Source organism: Aotus nancymaae, unplaced genomic scaffold (genome assembly GCF_030222135.1).
Source record: "Aotus nancymaae isolate 86718 unplaced genomic scaffold, 86718_ANA_hifiasm-v0.15.2.pri h1tg000040l, whole genome shotgun sequence".
Lineage (NCBI taxonomy): Eukaryota > Metazoa > Chordata > Mammalia > Primates > Aotidae > Aotus > Aotus nancymaae.
Window position 1 is genome coordinate 40,100,872 of NW_026988454.1, and position 15,729 is coordinate 40,116,600.

General features: G+C 40.2%; 1 long non-coding RNA gene and 1 pseudogene across 2 annotated transcripts in view; both read right to left on the reverse strand.

The window, feature by feature from the left end:
- The window catches only part of LOC135268330 (uncharacterized), a 121,231-nt gene that overhangs the window by 87,374 nt on the left and 18,128 nt on the right, over nucleotides 1–15,729 (reverse strand). For both annotated transcript variants that reach the window (XR_010336614.1, XR_010336615.1), the window contains exon 2: nucleotides 14,167–14,261. This is a non-coding gene — a long non-coding RNA (uncharacterized LOC135268330). The remainder of the gene's footprint in view (nucleotides 1–14,166; nucleotides 14,262–15,729) is intronic.
- Nucleotides 11,914–12,577, reverse strand: LOC105705267 (large ribosomal subunit protein uL18-like; annotated as a pseudogene).

Genomic DNA, 15,729 nt, shown 5'->3' on the forward strand with positions numbered 1-15,729 from the left:
TTTCAGTTTTCTCTTTTGTTTCACCAAAAAAATCTCATTCATTATTGTTGCTTTTTAAACATTTTTATTCTAGTTTTTGATTTTTGATTGCCCCTTGTATGCATCCACTAGACAACTTATTCTAAAGATATTTCTCCACACTCCAGAAGCACAGGGTGAAACAGTAGATCCTACAACTCAGCCAGCATCTGACTTGAGCGTAAAGCGGATAGCAGAGGAGGAGACATGCTAGTCTTCCCATGAGAAGGGACAGGTGATAGCAGAATTTTCACTGGTACACCAAGAAAGCAATCTCTTTCCCAGTCTCTAACCCACCCTTAACAAGGGAGACTGAAGAGGTTCTACTCTTTGATGGAAAGTCTTTTGTTGGAAAATCCTATCATGAAGATATCTAGTGTCATTTGCTTCTGGACATGAGCAGTCCCTATAGTAACCAATCGTTAGAGCAAGAAAGGGTCTCCGTAGGTACAACACCTTCATGTTTCTCATTTATCTATAAAACAAATGCTGACTGTCCTCAAAATTGTTTACAGATCAGGAAGACACATATTAAACTGGAAATTACACAGATCATTATTTAATTATAGTCTATTAAATGCTATGAAGGAAAAATATGGGATGTTGAGAGTATTTCACAGGGGACCTTACATAATTTAGGACATCAGGAAAGGCTTCCCTGAGAAAATGTCCTTTAATTGAAAGGTAGAGGACAAGTAGGAGTTAAGCAAAGTGATGGGAAGAGAGTCTTCCATGAGAAGCAATTATAAAACCCAGGGTCTATGTTGGTATGAAACTTGATAAGCTGTAAGAACTGAAAGCAGATCAACGTGTCTGGAGTTGATCAAGGAGATAGGCTAATGAAGGGGGCTTGTGGGTGTGCTGAAACCAGATCCTGGAGGATCCTAAGAATGTTGGTCAGACTGCAATTTCATTTTATTGTGTAGTAGCTTGCCTTCATTTTATTGTGTAGTAGCTTGCCTTAAGAATCAAGTTCTATGATTTTTTCCAAACGTACCCATCTTTGTATTCTAATGTAAATTAACCTAAGATATTTTTGGCTGGGTGCGGTGACTCAGGCCTATAATCCCAGCACCTGGGGAGGCCAAGGTGGGCGGATCACCTGAGGTAAGGAGTTCGAGACCAGCCTGGCCAACATGGTGAAACACCATCTCTACTAAAAATACAAAAATTATCCAGGCGTGGTGGTGTGCACCTGTAATCCCAGCTACTTAGGAGGCTGAGGCAGGAGATTTGCTTGAATCCTGGAGGGGGAGGTTGCAGTGAGTCAGGATCACATTACTGCACTCCAGCCTAGGCAACAAAGCAAGACTTCGTCTGAAAAAAAAAAAAAAAAAGATATTTTTGATCAACAAATGTACAATATTTCATTTGAGAAGGAAGAGAGCCAAAGGAAATCATGTGATGAAAATATCGGATTAAAAAAATAACATTTTGGCCAGATGCAGTGCCTCAAGCCTATAATCCTAGCACTTTGGGAGGCCAAGGCAGGTGGATAACCTGAGGTCAGGAGTTCGAGACCAGCCTGGCCAACATGGTGAAATCCCATCTCTACTAAAAATACAAAAATACTGAGAAAAGAGAGGCTGGGCACAGTGGTTCACAACTATAATTCTAGCACTCTGAGAGGTCAAGAGGTCCAGGTGGAAGGTTTACTTGAACCCAGGAGTTCAAGACCAGCCTGGGCAACATAGCAAAACTCTGTCTTTAAAAAAAAAAAAAAAAAAACCCACCAAAAATTAGCCAGGCATGGTGGCATGCACCTGTAGTCCTACTACTTGGGAGGCTGAGGTGGGAGGATCATCAGATCATCTGTGCTTGGGAAATTGAGGCTGCAGTGAGTCATAATTGCACTTTTACACTCTAGCCTAGGCAACAGAGCTAGCCCCTGTCTCAAAAAAATAAAAAGTTGGCTGGGCGTGGTGGCTCATGCCTGTAATCCAAGCACTTTGGAGGCCAAGGCCGGCGAATCACCTGAGGTTGGGAGATCAAGACCAGCCTGACCAACATGGTGAAACTCCATCTTAAAAAATAAATAAATAAATAAAAAGTTAGGAAAAGAAAAGAAATATATTGTATTATTCTGAAGAGGGAGACCCAGGCATCTCAGATCAACTTCCCCTTTTCATTCCTAAGACTGTAAACTGAAACCCTTTTCATATGTAACTCCTAAGACTGTAAACTGAGACCCTTTTCATATGTTAAGCTATAAACCTAAGATTCTTCCACGTGTAACATCTAAAGTATAAGCCTATATAAAGAAGGAAACTTCCTTTGTTAGGGGAGCTTGGCTATTTGGCAACTATGCCACCTTGCTCCCAGCCAAATAAACTCCTTCCTCCTGTATTCGGTGTCTGAGAGATCCATTTCCCATGGCCGCTCCTGCTACATTTTTATTTCAAAACTACATGATAGTTTATAATAGATTATGTAATACATCTATAGACTTATAGACAGTTGCATCAAATAAGCAAAAAACCAAATTTATTGATGTAATTAAACTACTTTTTAAATAATGGCTTTAGTTTCCTCTTTTTATGATCTGACTTTTTTTAACATTAATCTCTTTCAACCTTGTTCAGGCCCCATCTGTCTGCATCTATTCTAATGTCAATTATTTTAATAACTAATATTTTTAAGTTATGCCAGGCACAGTGGCTCAAGCCTGTAATCCTAACACTTTGGGAGGCTGAGGTGGGTGGATCACCTGAGGTCAGGAGTTCAAGACCAGCCTGGCCAACATGGTGAAACCCCATCTTTAAAATAAAAATAAATAAATAAATAAAATAAAGTTATGTGCTGTGATTGTTTGAATTACTTTTAAAAATGAACAACACAGCCAGGCTCAGTGGTTCATGCCTATAATCTTACCACTTTGGGAGGCCAAGACAGGCGGATCACAAGGTCAGGAGATTGAGACCATCCTAGCTAACATGGTGAAACCCTGTCTCTACTAAAAATACAAAAAATTAGCCAGGCGTGGTGGCATGCACCTGTGGCCCCAGCCACTGGGGAGGCTGAGGCAGGAGAATTGCTTGAAACTGGAAGGTGGAGGTTGCAGTGAGCTAAAATCATGCTACTGCACTCTAGCCTGGGTGATAGAATAAAACTCTATTTCCAAAAAAAAAAAGAACAACACTGGAAAGCAAGACCATGCTTCTAAATAAGGCCCCTAGTTTAAGAAACTAAGCACAGTAGATTTGTAGAAGTAGTGTACAGCTTTCCAGTCTCAGGATGAAATAAGACCATTATCTTTTTAACAGTTAGTATCTGTCACTGTATTGACCTATTCTTTTATCACCTGATTGTTTAAAGTATACAAAGGAAGACCACCAATGATGGTAAAAATGTTTAACTATGGAAAAAGTGGAATAATTGACCTCTACAGATGACCTCATGAATTTTATATTCTCATATGTCCCAAATTGAACTCTATGCTATATCCTTGGGCTTGCTCAGAGATGTTTCTACTGTATGCACTATTTAGTCACACTGTTTCCTAAGCTAGAAGTCTTAGACTTTCTTTTTCCAGAAACTCAAACTAGTTAAACAACTTCTAATAATGAGGCTATTAGGTCCTTCTCTTTATTCCGCCCATGCATTATTACCCAAACACATTCTTTATACATGCCATTACTTGCAAGGAAGGATCTTTCTTCTTTATGTCTGACCAGATTCTTTCACCCTTCATCTCTTATATTCAGTTTCTCCAAAAAGGTAGCACCCTGTTCTATGCTCCATCAGTGGCTCTGTCATTCTTGTGGTATTGGAATTTATTTGCATGTATGTCTGACACACTAAACTGTGAAATCCTTCTGAACAGGGAGCATACCTTCTACACATCTTTCTATCTCATCAAGCACATAAAATGTGCATCATATAAGGCAAATATTCAAGAAATGTGAAATGAATAAAAGAGTGAAGAAAATGCAAACAAATGGATGAATAGCAATAGAATGAAATTAAAGCACTAACCTTTATGGGAGGACAGGTAAGAATTTTTAAGAGATAGGAGGTGTCCGGGCGTGTTGGCTCACACCTGTAACCCCAGCACTTTGGGAAGCCGAGGCGGGCAGATGACGAGGTCAGGAGATGGAGACCATCCTGGCTAACATGGTGAAACCCCATCTCTACTAAAAATGCAAAAAATTTGCTGGTGTGCTGGCACACACCCGTAGTCCCAGCTACTCAGGAGGCTGAGGCAGGAGAAGCGCTTGAACCCAGGAGGCAGTGGTTGCAGTGAGCCAAGATTGTGCAACTGCACTCCAGCCTGGGTGACAGAGAGAGACTCCATCTCAAAAAAAAAGGAGGTAAGAATTTTTACCCATTTGAAATCTATAGAATATCTATATACATACACATATTATCATTTTTTAAATAGAAATACACTAGGTCCAAAGAAGAGTTCTTAAATTTAGAAACAACTCAGATCACTGGCAGAAAGAAGACCTGAGAGTCTTGCTTTACCAGGTGAAATCAGCCAGTCAGGTCCTGCAGGAAAGATCTTCCTCCCAAAGAGGACATGCCTCTTGTGCAGCAACTCAGCTGGCTTCTGTCCTGGGACAATCCTTTGTTTTTATGCATTGTTGTAGCACAGACTACTTTTCTCTACCTTTCAGCACTCCTTGCCTATACCCTGAATCATGTACCTAAAAATTCTCTGTTCTTGTTCTGTATAAAACTCTGCACCTCTCATTTACCCAGGTCTAGACTCTCTGAGGTTGATACTGCCTGATTTGGAAAAATAAATCTCACCTTGGTTATTGGGAGAACCTGTATCTCTACTGACTCCTAGCCTGGCCTGCTTCCTCTTATCTTTTTTTTTTTTTTTTTTTTTGAGACAGAGTCTCACTTCGTCACCCAGGCTAGAGTACAGTGGCTCAATCTCAGCTCACTGCAACCTCCGCCTTCCAGGTCCCAGCTCAAGCAATTCTCCTGCCTCGGCCTCCCAAGTAGCTGGGATTATAAGCACAAGCCACCATGCCTAGCTAATTTTTGTATTTTAGTAAAGACAGGGTTTCTCCATGTTGGCCAGGCTGGTCTTGAACTCCTGACCTCATGATCCACCTGCCTCGGCCTCCCAAAGTGCTGGGATTACAGGTGTGAGTCACCACTCCCAGCCTGTTTCCTTCTATCTAAACTAAGGGAGAATAACTCTGATGACCCAGAAGTTTCCTTCTAGCTCTAAAATTTTGTGATTCTAATGCTAACAATGATAAAGATAAATGACAGATGATCTGTCAGCTAAAATCACTAGTCTATATAATAAATAAAAGTTTCTGAGGTTGACAGTGACAAAATAAGTCAAGGTGACTGTGTGAGAGAAGCAACATGGTCCTAGTGAGCCATCTAGCTTACTTAAGTGGGCAGCCATCTCAATGTGCCAGGCTTCACTGCAGAAGACTGGGTCCTTCAAATGTCTTTGAGTCTAAGTGGCAGGCGGAGCTGATATATCCTAAATAGCTCCTGAGTCTCCTACTCTCAGTTCTTGCAGATATAAAAATAGAAGAACATTGTGTATTAGTCTTTTATAAACCATAAACTGGAAATACCAAAACATGAGTCTCCTCTAGAAGAAGGGGTAGGAGTTTGTCTTCCGCCTCTTGTGAGGGAGGCAGTAAGGTAACTGATACATTCGTTATTTATAGCAAGGCCATGATACCATGCTGGTAATCTGAACTGTAGGGAGGTTTTAAAAATTTCTGAATAAGTGCTGAACCATATTTAAATAATCTCAATCATTCAAATGAGAAAAACTTTACGTGATAAATGAAGGGAAAAATACCTATTGGCTTGATATTATGTAGGCAAGACAGCTATATATTTAATGGAATATTATACATCCACACAGACAACTCTTGACATGACACAGATGTAGCCTCGGGCTTTGTCACAGGGTAATCATGAATGAGAAATTATAAGCTTTGGGAGGAAGTAAGGTGAATGGGTTGTCTGTGGATTAGGTTGCATTGCCCTTAATCTATTGCTGTGAAGTTTCCACCTCACCTGCAGGCATGCAGTTGCTCCAATGTAGTACACACTTGTCTTACTAATTATTCTGTATGTGAGGGGTTTTGAGACATTATATTCTTAGTCATGGAAATAGCTGCAGCATTGCAAAAATTTGTAATACTCTCTACCCACACTATAGTTAGTGACTCTGTTCCTTATTCAGTCACAGTAAAGTGTCCAGAAATTTCTTGGCCCTAAAAGTGTGTGTTCTCATTCAAAGACAATTTCTGGCTTGTCTCTGTCCTAATTTCAAGAAAGGTATTTTGAGTTTATTTATTTTATTACTTCTAGAGGAGAATAAGATATAAAAATCTGATATGTTGAAACTCTAGAGGAAGTTTTGTTAGTACAGAATTTTCAATAATGGAAATATTACATAAGTTAGGAATAGGTTCTGTTATATATATTTTTTATTAGTTTCACTCTTTAACATCCTTTAAAAAGTGATATTTTCAAACTTTCCTCCCCTTTTAAAGAATGCATGCCACTGATGACTTCAGAATGCAGCTCATAAATATGAACCCAGAAAATCTGAGACAGGTCTCAGTTAATTTAGAAAGTTTATTTTTCCAAGGTTTAGGACTCGCCCGTGACACAGCCTCAGGAAGTCCTGACAGCATGCGTCCAAGGTGGTCAGGGCACAGCTTGGTTTTATACATTTTAGGGAGACATGAGACATCAATCAATATATGTAAGAAGTACAAATTGGTTTGGTCTGGAAAGGTGGGAGAACTTGAAGCAAAGGAGGAAGACTCAAAGAGGGGAGAGAGCTTCCAGGTCACAGAGAGGTGATACACAAACATTCTTACATTCTTTTGAGTTTCTGATTAGCCTTTCCAAAGGAGGCAATCAGATATGCACCTATCTCAGTGAACAGAGGGGTGACTTTGAATAGAACGGCAGGCAGATTTGTCTAAGCAATTTCCAGTCTGAGTTTTCCTTAGTGATTTTGGGGACCCAAGATATTTTCCTTTCACAATACATTTTAGGAAGACATGAGACATCAATCAATATATGTAAGATGTACATTGCTTTGGTCTGGAAAGGCAGGACAACTTGAAGTGGGAGGGTGTGGGGTGGGGCGTGTTTCAGGTGATAGGTAGATAAAAGATTGCATTCTTCTGGAGACTTTGATCAGCCTTACACTGAATACACAATGTATATGTAGGGGGGGGCGGTGGTAGAGGAATAGTTACTTATGCCTTAGTCTGACTCAGTGAATCTAGGTTTTTACATAAACAATAGGGCGGAGGAAGCAATCAGATATGCATTTGTCTCAGGTGAGCAGAGGGATGAATTTGAGTTCTGTCTGTCCTTTGCCCCCACCTCTGAAGATAAGCTATCAATTTACATGGCCAGGGCAAAATTCAACAGAACTGTTTTAGGGTAAAGATCTTGTGGTCCACAAAGAATCCCCTTGTGAGCAGATGAGGGAGGTATGTTGTTTTGTTTGTTTTTTAATTTTTGTAGGTATCTTATTTAGGAATAAAATGGTAGGCAAGTGTTCTCAGCTAGACTTTTCCCTTTGGCTTAGTGATTTGGGGTTCCCAATATGTATTTTCCTTCCACATCTTGCATCAAAATATTTAATCAAATAGTCTATAGCCCTTGCCTTCACTTCATTGCTATCCTTTGAGACCTTAATCTTTTGTACTCTTCTTTTCCCCCTTAATTAAAGCGACTTTCTAAAAAGTAACAAATTTCAGCAGTCTACTGCTGGGATGGCAGAATAAGGCCTACTCTCCAGTCAAATAAGCACAATTAAAACATATATTTTTATAAAACCATAGCCATTTGACATATATGGAAATAGGTATACATGCACACAATAAATATTTATTCAAGAAAATCAAGGCAATGCATGGTGGCTCACACCTGCAATCCTAGGGCTTTGGGAGGCCAAAACAGGATCACTTGTGGTGGAGTTCAAGACTACCCTGGGCAAAATAGCCAGACCTCATCTCTACATTTTTAAAAAAAAATTTAGCCAGATGTAGTGGCATATACCTATAGTCTCAGTTACTTGGGAGGCTGACGTGGGAGAATTGCTTGAGCCAAGGAGTTTGGGGCTACATTGAGCCATGTTCATTGGCACTGCACTTCAGCCTGGATGAGAGTGGAACCCTTTTTCTTAAAAAAAAGAAAAAGAAGAAAGGCGGAAAGGAAGAAAAAGAAAGAAAGAGAAAAGAAAAGAAAGAAAACTTAAAATCAAAAACAGAAAATCTTACATAATAAAATTAGATTAAATTAAAAAGCTAGGCTGGTCTCAGTGGCTCACACTTGTAACCCTAGCACTTTGGGAGGCTGAGGTGGGCAGATCATGAGGTTAGGAGTTCAAGACCAGCCTGGCCAATATGGTGAAACCCCCACCTCTACTGAAGCAGGAAAGGTTGCAAAACAAACCTCTTGAACACTGAACTGGGAAGGAAGTGGTGATTTATTTGGCCAGGAGCTGCGGCAGCATAGATGCCTAACAGCTGAGCTCCCCAACAAAGAAAATCCTTGTCCTTTTAAAGGCTTACAACTCTAGAAATTACATGTGCAAGGGTCCTGGGCTTACAACTCTAGAAATTACATGTAAAAGTGTCTTGCTCCATGAAGTAGATGTAGGGTACGTGACGTAGGTGGGGGTTTGGTTGCATTTAAGTGAAAACAATGCCTTCCAGAAAGATTCCTCCATACCATATCCATGATCTATAGATAAGATTGTGGTTAGCAGTAGGGGTCTTATCCTTAACCTGGCTGGCGGCTCCAACTGGTCCCTCCTCTGACTGACTTCTAACTTCTCCTTTTGAGATGCAATGTAGAAGGTTGAAGAGGATTAAGGGTCTCCTTCCTCACTACTAAAAATACAAAAAAACTTAGCCAAGTGTGATGGTATGTGCCTGTAATCTAAGCTACATGGGAGGCTGAGGCAGACGAATCGCTTGAACCTGGGAGGCGGAGGTTGTAGTGAGCAGATATTGTGCCACTGAACTCCAGCCTGGGAGACAGAGCTAGACTCTGTCTCAAAAAAAGAAAAAAAAAAGCTGGATATAGTGGTGTGCACCTGTAATCTCAGCTACTTGAGAGGCTGAGGCAGGAGGATGACACTGCAATCCAGCCTGGACAACAGAGTGAGACCCTGTCTCAAAAACAAAACAAAACAAAAAAAAACAAAAAAGGACACGAGAAAATCTAAAACTCAGTAAGAACACTGAGAATCTGGGAATCTGGATCATTTGAATCACAACCTGCTCCCTCTCTTCCTTCTTCCAACTCAGCATGAGAGATATTTCACTCCAGACAAGTAGCTAAGGACAAGGGTTCCTTCTTGCCATAGCTGTCAGGCAAAGGGTAGATTTCTAGCATTTTTCTTTTCTTTTCCTTTTTTTTTTTTTTTTGAGATGGAGTCTCACTCTGTTGCCTAGGCTGGAGTGCAGTGTCACAATCTCAGCTCAATGCAACCTCTGGCCCCCAGGTTAAAGTGATTCTCCTGCCTCAGACTCCCGAGTAGCTGGGATTACAGGCACCTGCCACCGCACCTGTATTTTGTATTTCTAGTAGAGATGGGCTTTCAACATCTTGGCCAGGCTGAGTTTTGAACTCCTGACCTCTTGATCCACCTGCCTTGGCCTCCCAAAGTGCTAGGATTATAGGCATGAGCCATCATGCCTGGCCAATTTCCAGCATTTTTCAAATACTCCAGCTATGTTTCACAGAGGCAAAATTTATCCGCCGTATGAGAGGTCAGAGGCTCCTTTCTTCCATCCAGCCCCCACTTAGTGCAGAATCTCTACCATAGTTGTGGCTGGCTGAGAAGACTGGAACCCTAATGCTTTCACCACAGCTCATTAGTAGGGTGGAGGTTCCACTTTTGTGAGGAAAGCCAGGCGACCAGATGGTGCTGCCTCCATCCCGAACTCTCTTTTTAAAGGAAGGGTGTCATTCATAGCAAAGTCCCTACCTTAAGCCCCATGGCTCAGAGATTTTTCTCTCAGGAAGAGAAGCAGGCCTTCAGAACAGTTTCACATTTCTCCACAAAGGGAACTAGTCTTATCTGGACCAAGTGTAAGAATGTTCAAGCCTAAGGGTGTTCTTTAAACTGAGGTGTTGAAAGATGGTGAATGCAACAATTTAAAAAGTTGGCCAGCCGGGCGCGGTGGCTCACGCCTGTAATCCCAGCACTTTGGGAGGCCGAGGCGGGTGGATCACGAGGTCAAGAGATCGAGACCATCCTGGTCAACATGGTGAAACCCCGTGTCTACTAAAAATACAAAAAATTAGCTGGGCATGGTGGTGCGTGCCTGTAATCCCAGCTACTCAGGAGGCTGATGCAGGAGAATTGCCTGAACCCAGGAGGCGGAGGTTGCGGTGAGTCGAGATTGCGCCATTGCACTCCAGCCTGGGTAATGAGAGCAAAACTCCGTCTCAAAAAAAAAGAAAAAAAAAAAGTTGGCCAACAAGTTTGCTAAAGAGAACAAATGATGGAAGCGATACAGAAAGGACCTCTAAAATAAGGCCAATAGTTAACTGTGTCAAAATATGGAACAATTTATGCCCAAAGGCACCTTAACTATAAAAAGGCAATCAGTCACCAATTAAAGAAGGCTAACATCTGGGTGTGATGAAGGAAAGAAAGAGTCAAAGAGAGCACTGCTAAAGCTGCTCTCATCTCAGGTGAATGTTCCTATGCCCAAGGTTGTACCCTCTGAGCAACATCAAAGGCTTCCCACTAAAGTAGTACCATCAGAAGCTACACAATAAAACAGGTAAATAATAACAAGCACCATGGAATGTGGGACAGTTATATCCACAATTGCTACAATATATTATTTAAATGTCTAGTTTTCAAAAAGAAAAAGAGACATGGAAAGCAACAAAAATGTGTGACCCATACACAGACACACACACACACACACACACACACACACACACACACGAGAAAAAAAAGGAAAAAAAATCAAGCAGGCAATAGAAACTTCCTTTGAGGGGGCCCAGACTTTGACCATAGCAGACAAAAACTTTAAACCCCGTCTCTGCTAGAAATACAAAATTAGCCGGGTGTAGTGACACATAACTGTAATCCCAGCTACTCAGGTGGCTGAGGCAGGAGAATCACTTGAACCCTTCTGGAGGCAGAGATTGCAGTGAGCCAAGATCAAGCCATGGCACTCCAGCCTGGGAAACAAGAGCAAAACTCTGTCTCAAAAAAAAAAAAAAGGACCAAATAGAAATTCTGAAGTTGAAAGTAGTGTAATCAAAATTTAAAAATCACGATAGGGTTCAAACACAGATTTGAACTGGCAGAAGAAGAAATAAGCAAACATGAAGCATGAAGACAGGCTAACAGAATAATATTCAAAAAGCAGAAAGAACAAAAGAATAAAGAAAAATAAAAAGAGTCTCTGAGGAATGTGTGACACTAATCAACTCACCAACATACATATAATGGGATTACTAGAAGAAGAGTAGAGAAATTCAGAAGAAAAAAAACTATTCAAAGAAATTAATAACCAAAGTTTCCCAAATTTGAGGAAAAATGATGTATATATCCAAGAGATTTAACAAGCTCCAAGTAGGAAAAACACGGAGCACTATATGTAGAGACATCATAGTCAAAGTGTTGAAAGTCAAAGAAAATAAGAATATTTTAAAAGCAGCACAATGAAGCTGAAATAAAGACAATCCCAGACAAACAAAAACTGACAGAATTAATTGTTAGTGATCCCATTTTATAAGAAATACTAATGTAATTGCCCAAGGGGTTCTTCCTGCCTCCTGCACAAAGAAAGACCATGGCATTGCAGTAAAGAAAGAGTTTAATTAGACACGAGGCCAGCCACACCACATGGAAGATGACACTATGCAGGGATGAAATAATTCTCCTTTAAAGCTTCTAAATTAGGGAGTTTTCTTTATGAATTGAGAGAACTGTTTCTTGTAAGCATCTCCACCTTCTTCCATTAAGTGGTGCATGTTATCTGCAACATTCTGGCCCATGATGTGCTTCCCGTGTACTTCTGCTTTAAGTTCCTTGCTTTCAGAATCATAACCAGGAAATAATATGGTTCTATGAGGAACAGACAAGACTGCATCCACAGCTTCCTTCAGGGTGCCAAAAACTTTATTGCCAGTGGTCGTTCTGGCAAGGCCCACATCGAAATAGCAGGTAAAGGCACCTGGCTGACCACCAGTGCTTTCCACATTGTATTCATCACCAGTCACCTCCGCTTGGCCCATAGATCTTGTCCATGCCAAGCCTATTGAGAAGGCTTCAGGGTAGCAGCAGGCCAGTACAATATGCTGCAGCATAATTTGTCAGGCCAATGTTCACACCATATTTTGCAGTTTGTGTGTGCATATGTGGCACAGACTATCATATCCCCCTCTATATGGGCATAAGCAATCTTACAAATGATATCTCTGTTTGTTACACAAACTATCATCCTGCATTTGGGTGTGTTGTATTTATTTTTGTCTTGTATCACCAAGCATTTCCAAGCATAGTAATCAGTTTTTTTTTTCTTTTTTTTTTTTTAAAGACAGGGTTTTACCATGTTGGCCAGGCTGGTCTTGAACTCCTGATCTCAGGTGATCCACCCACCTCGGCCTCCCAAACTGCTGAGATTACAGGTGTGAGCCACCACGCCCGGCCTAGTAATCAGTTTTACCCTCTCATTGTCTTCTAAATTTCACTTAGTATCTCTTAAAGTAGCCCTTTTTCTTAATAACTTTAACAAACCCTATCCTGCAGAAGAAACCTCTGCTTCCCTTTTAAACATAAGTTCCAATTTTGAATCATCTCTTTGTTAGTGCATATAGGAGAATGCTTTCAGAATCAGCCAGGCCATCTCTTGAATGCTTTGATGCTTAGAAATTTCTTCTGCCAGATACTCCAAATAATCTCTCTCAAGTTCAAAGTTTCACAGATCTCTAGGGCAGGGGCAAAATGCTGCCTGTATCTTTGCTAAAGCATAGCATAAGTGACCTTTGCTCCATTTCCCAAAAAGTTCCTCATCTCCATCTAAAACTGTCAGAGGCTTTTGAGCAAAGGGACTCCATTTTGAGTGAGGGCTAGGAAAACGAGGCTGAGACTTGCTGGGCTGGATCTCCAGAAAATCAGGCATTCTTAGCCTCTAGATGTTTGTGGTTAAGGGAACAAATTTATGAAATTTACTGAAACAGAACCAGACTTGAGAGTGTCCAGATATCCTGATATCTGGAGAACAAAGGCATTTCTAATTTTGCTTTAAAGATAATAATATTGATTCTTGCAAAATATAGTAATAAGGAAAACTAATCCTTTATCACAAACCCTTGTGGCAGAGCACATCTCTCCAAGAGCTATTTTTATCTTATATATATAAAAGCATTGTACCTAGGGTGGAAGTGTTCCTCCTCTTACTTTCAGGAACATCCTACTCTGTCTATGGAGTAGCTGTCCTTTCACCACTTTACTTTCTTAATAAAGGTGTTTTGGGCCAGGTGCGGTGGCTCACACCTGTAATCCTAGCACTTTGGGAGTCCTAGGCAGGTGGATCACGAGGTCAGGAGTTTGAAACCAGCCTGGCCAACATAGTGAAATCCCGTCTCTACTAAAAATACAAAAAATTAGCCAGGCATGGTGGTGTTCGCCTATAATCCCAGCTACTCAGGAGGCTGAGGTGGAGAATTGCGTGAACTAGGGAGGCGGAGGTTGCAGTGAGCTGAGATTATGCCATTGCACTCCCACCCAGGAGACAGTGCGAGACTGTCTGAAAAAAAATAATTTTTCTTTTTTTAAAAAGTGTTTTTACTTTGCTCTGTGGACTAACCCTGAATTCTTGTTTGCGCAAGATCCAAGAATCCCCTCTTGGGGTCTGGATCAGGACCCCTTTCCAGTAACAAAACCACCTCAGCCTGGACTTTATTGTCTATGTCACTGTCAGCATCTGGTCAAAACCATTTAACAAGTCTCAAAGAAGTTCCAAGCTTTCCTGCATCTTCCTGTCTTCTTCTGAGCCCTCCAAACTATTCCAACCTCTGCCTGTTACCAAGTTCTAAAGTCACTTCAACATGGTACCCATTCTCTGTATTAGTCCATTTTCACACTGCTATTAAGATATTACCTGAGACTGGGTAATTTATAAAGAAAAAGCGGTTTAATTGACTCACAGTTCTGCATGGCTTTGGAGGCCTCAGGATACTTATGATCATGGAGAAAGGTGAAGGGGAAGCAGGCTCCTTCTTCACAAGGTGGCAGGAGAGACCTGGCCAGTGCAGAAGAAACTGTCACTTTTAAAATCATCAGATCTTGTGAGAACTCCCTCATGATCACAAGAATAGCATGGGAGAAACCACCTCCATGATCCAATCACCTCCCATCAGGTCCCTCTCTTGACATGTGGGGATTACAATTCAAGATGAAATTTTAGTGGGGACATGGAGCCAAACCCTTATCATATCCTAATCTTATTTATTTACTTTCTTCTGCTTGCTTTAGATTTAGGTTACTGTTGTTTTCAGTGTCTTAAAATTGGAGGTCTTATTATTGATTGGAGATATTTTCTTTTCTTTTATAGGTATTTACAGCTATAAATTCCCCCTTTAAGCATTGTTTTAGCCTTATCCCATAATTTTTTTGTGCTGGGTTTTTGTTTTCATTCATTTCATTTTTTGGCTTTTTTTTCCCCCTCTGGCTTCTTAAGCTATAGCTGTCAAAAATTATATATATTTATGGTGTACAATGTGATGTTTTAATACATGTATACATTATGAAATCATTAAATCAAAGTAATCAACTTATTTAGCACCTCATATATTTATCTTTTTTGTGGTGACAGCATTTAAAATCTACTCCCTCAGCAATTTTCAAGTATGCAATACATTATTAACTATGGTCACCCTGCTGTACAACAGATCTCCAGAACTTATTCATCGTAATTGAAACATTGTACCTTTAGACAAACATCTTTACATTTTCTTCCACCTCACTCCCACCCTAACCCCTGGCAACTACTATTTTACTCTCTGCTTCTATAAGTTGAACTTTTTTGGATTCTACATGTAAGTGGTATTATACAGTATTGTCTTTCTCTGCCAGGATTATTTCACTGACATAAAGTTGCCAAGTTCCTTCATGTTGTTGAAAATAATAGGATTTTCTTATTACTTAAGCCTAAATAGTATTCTATTGCACATATATATCACATTTTCTTTAGCCATTCATCCCTCAATGGACACTTAGGTTGATTCCATATCTTAGTTATTGTGAATGATGCTACAATGCATATGAAGGTGCAGATATCTCTTTGATATACTGATTTTATTTCCTTTGCATAAAGAAAATAAATTTTATTTCCCTTTATATATATACTACAGGCTTTTAAAACTCAGAAGATGCTGGATCAGACGATCATTCTATTTTTATTTTTTTCATGAACTTCCATATATTGTTTTTCATATGGCTGTTCTAATTTATATTCCCAACAACAGTGTATAAGGGTTTCCTTTTCTCCACATCTTTGCCAATACTTGTTATTTTTTGTGTTTTTGATGATAGCCATTCTGACAGGTATGGGATGATAGTTTCTTGTGGTTTTGATTTTCATTTCACTGATAAATAGCAAACGTTGAGCATTTTTCCATATACATGTTGGTCATTTCTATGTTTTCTTTAGAGAAATGTCTTTTCAAGACCTTAGCTCATTTTAGAATCAGGTTACTGCTTTCTTGTTA